Here is an 8,442-nt window from a genome sequence, read left to right as displayed (position 1 = left end):
TTGCTGCCTCTGCCTCTTTGCAGTTGGGTCTTACTTCATTTCTACACATCATGACAAAAGGTCAAATGTGATTACAAAGAAATTCTGAAATATAATTAGTTGAGTTTGACAAAACTAACAAATTTTTATTGTATTTTGTTGGAACTAAAGCCACTAGGACTTTTCTAAGACCTACTGGTATGTCCTTATTGGGCATAAACCAGTAAAACTAGAATAAGGCTGGTTCTGGTTCCCTATGCTACAGGACCTAAACCCAGGGAGAACCCTAAACTAGGTTTCCTCTCTAAAGTCAGCTTGAAGTCGTTCCAGGTCAACTTCACTTCCTGCGGCTGAATCACAGAACGCCACAAATCACTTCCAGTGTTTGTTTGTTGCTTGTTTGCTGTTCCCAACACCGCCAGTGATTGTGTTATATTGCCATCAACTCAAGCCCTGTGAGCAGCCTTGGTGCTAAAATATTCCAAAACAATAAAGTTGACTATCAAACTGCAGTCAGAACAAACAGACTTTAAATCAGAGCAAAGTTAGTTTAGTGATTGAAAGGGTTAGAAAATAAGAGTAAAAGAAACTAAAATATAATAGAAAATAAATGTAAACAACAAATCTACCAGTGATGAACTAATCAGAAAGTTGATTACAAAGAAAGCATTATTTCTTATGGAAGCATTTTCTTTTTTTTGTAATTATTTTTTTATTTAGAAAGACAGATTCCCATCACATTCGTTAATTACAGCTTTACCCATTTAAGATCATACATGAGTTTACAACCAGAGAGTCCAAGTGATTTTGTCCATACTGCCTTTCTGGTATTTTCTTTTACAGATTATTACTAATTTTTGTTGTGAAAAATAACAAAAGTGAACAGAATTGAACAATAAAGGGGAGTGCACCATCTCCATCAATAAAAACCACAAGAACATAAAAGTGCAGGGCACATAATTCAAAGTACAGTCAACTGAAGTCGGATCCAATTGGTTTTACATACTCAGTCCATTTGGTCCTGATCTTATAAAACTTTCCTTTTTCAACTTGGAGGGAAAAATAAATCTTTTCCATAAGATAAATCTGGTAAACAATTTCAATCCATTCGTCGATGGTGGGTGGATCCAGTTGAAGCCATTTCCTGGTGATGGATTTCTTACTGGCTGCCAGTATAACCAGCAGTTTTTAGTCTTTGTTGGTCCATGTGTCCAACTGTAAGTTGCCCAGATACAAAGATTCACATTTGAATGGAATTTTTACATTAAATATATTTTCAATGTGTTTGTGGAACTTTTCCCAATATGGTTTTATTACCTGCCAGTCCCAAAAACATGGAGGTGGTTTGGCTCCGTTGGACCCACCAAGTCTCCAGCAGGCGTCCCGTTGCTTTCATATCGTCTCTGAATGGGTGGAACAAAAAATGGTTTTTCCAGCAAAACTCCCGCCATGTGTTTGATCCGGTGGAGACTCAGTGCGGCTGACAGATTTCCTCCCAGCCTTCTTGTGGGATTAATACCTTCATTTCCTTTTCCTCTTTATACAGTATATTCTGTATTCTCATGTTTAGATAGCTGTATGGCATTATATAATTTAGAGATAATTCTGCTGTCTGATCTGGGATTAATTAGTGATAGAAATACCTCCATGAAACTTGAATCAAATTTCTCAACACCTCTTTAAAATTTCTATTAAAATAATGTCTCACCTGCAGGTGGAAGCATTTTCATTCTCTGCAATGTTAACTTTCATCCTTTTCGTGCCAACAAAACATCAAACTAACAACATGTTTGATTTCTGCGGCTTCGACCAGGACTGAAGTGATGATGATGATGATGAAGGGTCATTTAGTATGTTTCTGAACAATCTGCAGCAAAGTAACAGGGGAAAGAGAACAGAGAGCAGAATTTGTTCAGAGGGAGGGAATAAATGCAGGTGATAGCTGTGGATGAAGCGTAGTTATTATTAGATTATCATTTCATAGAAGAGTGAGAGAAGCAGCCGATCGGAGCGTGAGCAATTGATTCCCAGCCGGTAAGAACAAACAGCCTCTGAGATGATGCTCAGATTAGGCCAAGCAGCAAGATTAGTTCATCAATAACGCAAATGAAAAACAATCTCTCTTTATCTCCTCAGCTCTGCGTCTCTTTGCAAGAATCCTTTAACCCCGGCTCAATTTCTGCTTCTGTGAAATTGCTCTTTGGTGAATAAATCAATGAAGTGTCAGTGGGCCGGTCTCTCTGATGCTGCTGCTTTCCTGCTTCATGCAGACACGTTCTGATGTTTCTAAAAACCTCAGGCTTTGACTGATGATATGACATATTTTACATGTTACATCAATCAATCAATCTTTATTGCCATTGATGTGGTAACAGTAATATTATGCATGTCAAGGTTCTTAAAACCGTTTAATAATCTTGTTTTTCCTTGACAGGAGAAATGATGCCACGAAGAACTCAAAGCTTCACCAGCAGGGAGGGAAGAAACCTGACCCTCATCGGCCTCGTCCGACACTAGCAAAGGTCAGGGAGATCAACCAAACAGACAGGTCAGAGGTCATGAAGAGAGCTGCATTAAATGGATTCAGTGTAAACAACAGATTCCTGAGGAGGATTCTTGATCCCATGTTCAACAGTCAACGATGGACTGGATTTACCTCTAATGCATCAGCATTAGAGTGAAACATGTTGAAACACCAGACAGATACTGCTTGCTGTGATAAATTTGAAAATAAACAGCCCTCTAAATGCAGACTAACTTTGATTTGGAACAATTAAAGAGTTAAGAACACTCTTGTTGACTGTTTATGGACCAGAAATCGTCTCTGATTGTTGTTGGAGATCTACCAGAAGCAGGTCTTCGCCCTCAGTCCGCCTGGCTAACAACAGGCCATTTGCTATGTTTGGGTTCAGCATAGATACTGGATTTGGTGTGGATGTCCAGATTAATCCTCTAATTTTTTATTTTCTCTGTATAGAAGTTGGTAAATTTATTCCAGGCTGTTTGAGTTCAGGTGGTTCAGTCAAAGCTCCAGCACTGTTGATGTCTTTGATTATGTTTTCAGTAAAGAATATTTCCTGCATGTTTTAGTGTGGAGCGATCGCTTCGCAGTTTCTGTAGATTTCATAATAAAAGTCGAGTTTTAATCCATTCTTATTGCAGTTTCTTGGTGCCGTCTGCAGCCTGGCTGATCACGGCTCTTAAGACTCTGCGGTTCAGATGGCGCCACGTTCCTCTTCAGACCACATGGATGAGGTCAGCAGTAAAGGAGGGTTGGGGTCGAGCTGAGCAGCTACCAGTGGAAAACTGAGGAAGAGTTTACCTGGACAGGTAAACTCGAGTCAGGCTCAGGAAACTATTGATTTATTGGCATGTGAACTAATAGACTTATTGTTGAAAACTAAAATGAACTCAAAATTTTTATTGAACTTTAATGGATGGATGCCTGTAGTCATTTACAGGCCTTCTATCACAAACGTCTGAGTTCTTTATTCCACTGCAGCTCTGCAGGATCAGCGACGTTTGTTTTTCTTGTCATGATCTAAAGAACATGAGACAAATTGTTTCATATTCACAGGAAGTCCAGCGCAGAACTCCTGGGAAGTTACGAACCTCTCCTGCAGATTCTGCGTCTAACGGTTTCTGACTGGTAGCTGTCAGATTATAAAACTGAACTGATGCACCAACATTTTCATTTCAAAGCTTGAGCAGGAGAATAAAGTGTTCAGATGTAAATGTGGCATCAGACAGAAAATAATCTGTAATAGTTGATAAGGGAGGCAGAAAGGTGAGAAACATGTTGTGTTTTCATAACAGAGGAGTCGACAAGGTCACGCCTCTGATTCTGAAAGCTTTTACACGTCTTTCATCCTCGGCACGCTCTTCACCTCAGAGCTGTTCAAACCACAGAGAGGAGGTTCTGCTGCTGGATGCTTTCAAACATACAGCATGAAAAGCACAACTCTTTGTTTGCTTTTTGTTCTCCACACAGATGGATGAAAGCCTCGGTGTGAACGTCTGAGCAGGTCACTCAGAGCGGCTGCAGTATTTTTAGACCAACATGGCTTTAGTTTGTTCCCTGCTGGTTTCTGGAAGTGATTCAGAGCTCATCAGCTGAATTCAGACATGTTTTACTAGAAGAGCTCTAAGGAAAAAGAAGTACAAAGCTGACCTGATGGAGTTTCGAAAGCATCAGGCCACCACTGATCTGTAATATCAATGTTTACAGTCGGATCGTCGATGTGTCGTTCTCCGTCGTCCCTCAGACTGACGCTCATATATTCTCATCTCAGCACAGCCGCATCAGCACCAAGGTAATTTTGTCAGTTAACAGCTGTTCTGCGTCCTGCCGGTGCTTTCACCATCATTCAAATCTTCTTTTGGAATATAGAAGAATACACCTTTCACCGCCATTATGGTGCAGCATTTCCTGTCCTTTCCATGAACTTCAGATGTGACGTTAGAAAAGAAAAAATCTTTCAGTTTCTGAGTTAAAAGCTTCTTCATTGAGCAGCAGCTCTAGTCAGAGCAATCTGCCAGAGCACAGCCAACAGACCCAACATCAACTAAAGTCTGTCCTACTGCAACGTTTTGTTGGTCGCTGTGTGATTCTACAGATGTGTCTTGTTGACAGGGAAAATCTCCTGTAGAGGTCTGTGTTGCAGCACAGGTGGTGAAGCCTCTGACTGAGGGTTGTCCTTTATTGTTTTCATTTGATGAAACCAGAACCTTCAGAAAGTCTCAAAAGCCGAATGACTTCAAATTATTAACTGGCTCTTCAGCTGCTGCCCACCAGACATTGATCCATGACCCGTGGGATCGGACCTGTGGGATCGGACCTGCGGGATCGGATCTGTGGGATCGGGCTTATGGGATCGGACATGTGGAATCAGACCTGTGGGATCGGAACCAGTCCATCCACCAGGTGATCCAATGTTGGTCCATGTCTGTCCAGCACCAACCAGGTTTCAAGTTCGGAGCTTCTGATCATTCAGACATTTTAAATGTCTGAAGATGAGCTGAACTCCTCTTCCTCCTCCTTCCTGTCGACTCCACCTGGGAGACCAGGAGGATCTTCTGCCTCTTCATCCGTCATGGCCTTCTTGTCTTCTCTCATTTAAACTCTTTTTCTCTGCTCATCTTTCTCCATGACTCACTTCAGCCCGTTTAAACAAAATGTTTAAATAATGATTTAACTGATGGACGACCTAATAAAGGCAAACGACTGCAGATCATCTTTACCGTTGAAATGATTTTTCCTGATTGATATCCAGGTTTTACAGGAACTTCATGAAGAAGATGAATCTCAGGTACAAACCGACGTCTCAGACCATGAAGAGAAAAAGGAATCTAAACCTTCAGCCCATTTTCCAGAAGATAACATTTGTTCTGGAAGTGAGCTCTGATGTACAGAGCCAGCAGAACCTGCTGCCTCTAATCTCTGGTGAAGCTGAGTACGTCTGAAATGAAGAGGAGTTGTTGGAGGGAAGAACAAATTTGAGCCTCTCCAGCCTCTCACCTCGCTAATCGATGTTTGCCTGTCGACTGTTCTGCAGACGTTTATTGTTCCTCCAGAACAAACCGCTGTACTTGCAGCAGCAGATAACAGTCATCTAGCTGCCAGAGAGATATTTAGGGAAACGAAGCCAGGTAGTCCTTCAAGGTGATCCATCAACGACCACGCAACCCAGGGCAGCACTACATCCTCTACAAAGAGATGTGGAGGACGGCTCAGACGGAAAATCAATGCCTGCAACGTACACACAGAGAAAATGTTGCTGCCAATACTGTAGTGGAGCTTTATCACACTGCATGAGGCCAAGGAGGAAAAATAGAGCCATAAAGTAGAGCTGGACAATATCATAGCCATGAAAAATTCATCAAGTCTGCTCCTTTCACAGCGGGCGACAATACTGTGGCCATTTCCTCCATATGAGGCAGAGCAGGAGGATAACTAGAGGGAGGCTGGATGGAGGGATGATTAACTCTGCAACGATGGAAACTACAGTCAGGCTCAGGAGGAGAGAGGGAAGGCTTTGACCTCTGATCCCAAACAGAACCAGAACCTCCAGTGTGGTGTTGGTCTGGATGGGGGAGAATCGACAGAATTCAGTTGGAAAATAATACAGTGATAGAAAATCACAAAGCAATAACCAGCCATGGAGTTATGACAGCTAAACATGATATTCTGTTTATGAAGGTGTGAAATAATAAAGAGCAGCAGCGCAGAGCGCCAGAACAATCTGCTGAACCGCTCTCATGTTTTCCATCCTTCCAAAAATGTTTCAACACTTGAGAAGAAATGATTGTTTTATTGGAGCAGCTGGCCCTGTTCTGGAAAACAAAGAAAAGTTTCCCTTTATGTATTCATCCAGCAGGAAAATCACCTCTGAAGAAGAAGTGATGGCTGCCGTGTTGCTGGCAACAGATTCACCAGCCGGTTTCTATTCCCGCCATGTTTCATCAGGTTTCCCTGGATGTTCCTGGATCCTCTGGGATGATCTCGCCTCTGCAGACCAGAGTGAAGTCTGGACTGATGAATGTCTGCTGAAGCATCTCGGCAGCCGCTTGACCAAATGCTCTGGATCGCTGCTCTGCCTGAAAACTTGATATCGAAGCACAGCTCCAGTTCTCCCATCAAGACCACCAGATTCCAGTTTTAAATCCAACATGGCGGTCACTGCTTGGGCCCGTTCAGGTCCAGATCCAGTTGTATTGCTCTGATTGTAGATCTGGACAGAGTTTAGACTAGAAGTTGTTTTCCTCTGGTAACATCGTGGCTCCTCTGTGTCCATGGAGGCAGAACCACTGGTCTCAAACACTTAAAGGATTTAAATGGTGCTGGAAATCAGCCCAGACAATCAGCAGGTTCAGAAGAGAGAAATGAGGAGGGAAGCATCCCTTCAACTGAAGACCAGCAAAGGATCAAAGTGTTCAAATGAACCCGGAGGTTTTTAACGAGCTGCTTCTGTCGGTTATCGGCCCGGTTTCCAACAGAGCCATGAACTCAGAGCAGAGAGACGCAGCTGAGGGACGATGTTCAGCAAGCGCCAAGAAGACGGCAGATTAAGCAGAGATGGAGCCGATGGCAGACGTGCAGGTGCTGCTGGCCTCTGATGGATGCTGATGTCACCACGGTTACAAATGAAGCAATCCGTCCAGCATGAATAATGCATACTTACCTAAATGTTGTCTCTCATCTTTCTTCTCTTCGTCAGCGCCGCTGCAGGTGGAAGCTGAGCGGGGGAGCAGCGGCGACAGAGGATCCAGTTCTTCCACAAGGCTGCAGTCCGGCCCACAGGACCAGAACTCTGGGTGGATTTAAGAAGCACAATTTGATCAGAAAGATGTCTTCACAGGACATCAAAGGAAAGACTAAATTTAAAATAACTAAAAATTTGAAGAATTTTCAGATCTAAATTTGTGAAAGTCATGCAGACCAGCCTGGCAGGAGCAGATATGCTGCACCTCTGACACACCAACCCTGACCCAGATCTGTTCCTGCAGCCTCCCAGTCCGCCGGATGAGAGCTCTGATGGACGTCTTCCTCTGGCTGAAGGCTTTTCTCTGGGATTGGCGTTGAGGCAGATCCTATTAGCATCTCTGTGTGAAATCCAAACTCTCTGGGAGGTTCAGGTCGGGTCTGCCTTCTGGCTTTGCCTCCACAAGGTTCCACATTTCTGGATTTCACACGGTGCTCCTAAATCTGTCCGGTGGTAATAAGTGGGGTGTTGGTGGGTCAGTCCACACACTCCACTCATCTCCATATTCATACGGTTCAGAATCCAGAGAACGGTGTTTTGCTCTGACTTTCACCTCTCAGCTGGGAGACGAGTTAATATGATAAAAAATCAAAAATATGGCATGTCATGCAAATAAACATGAGGCACATCACAGTCAATAAATAACAGTTCTGTCCAGAAACCGCAGGGGGCAGCAATAAGACGACTGTCGCCTCGTCCCGCCGCATCAAAGACACCCAGCAGGACATCTGAACACATTCCAGGTCCTCCTTAGTGAGGAGCAGCTACCAGTTCACTGAACAGCAAACAGAGATTCAACATTTAGCTTCTAGACAAAAACATGCTACAAAAATTATTCCTCCAACTCTGCAGAGTAAAGATCCATCCATCCATCCACCCACCGATGGATGGATGGATCAGCCACTGAAATATCCGACATAACTGATATATCAGTAATATCAGATATATTAGGACATACACTAATAAATCAGCTAGGATATTTTTACGATATCTGGCAGAAGCAATAGAGATCTGCAGTCTACTGGCTAACTGCGGTAAAGCTTGTTGATGACGTAACCGGCAGCATCAAAACAGAGCAGCGTGAAGCAGCATGGCTGAGAGCGCAAAGGAAGAGCTGGTTAAAAAGGCAGGTTCCAAAATAATTATATGCACCTAGTCAGTCTGACCTCCAGCAGTCGCAGCGCTCAGGAGGAGCGCAGCA

At 43.3% G+C, this 8,442-nt stretch overlaps 1 long non-coding RNA gene across 1 annotated transcript; it reads right to left on the bottom strand.

The window, feature by feature from the left end:
• Positions 1-681: 681 nt before the first annotated feature.
• Positions 682-7,600, bottom strand: LOC114156077 (uncharacterized). The gene is made up of 3 exons (XR_003597898.1): positions 7,161-7,600; positions 1,688-1,846; positions 682-1,382 (listed from the first exon to the last, which is right to left on the bottom strand). It is a non-coding gene; the product is annotated as an uncharacterized LOC114156077 (long non-coding RNA).
• Positions 7,601-8,442: the final 842 nt, after the last annotated feature.

This window comes from Xiphophorus couchianus, chromosome 13 (assembly GCF_001444195.1).
Source record: "Xiphophorus couchianus chromosome 13, X_couchianus-1.0, whole genome shotgun sequence".
Classification (NCBI taxonomy): Eukaryota; Metazoa; Chordata; class Actinopteri; order Cyprinodontiformes; family Poeciliidae; genus Xiphophorus; species Xiphophorus couchianus.
The sequence above is the reverse complement of the archived record's forward strand: the minus strand, read 5'-3'. Positions and strand labels throughout refer to the sequence as shown.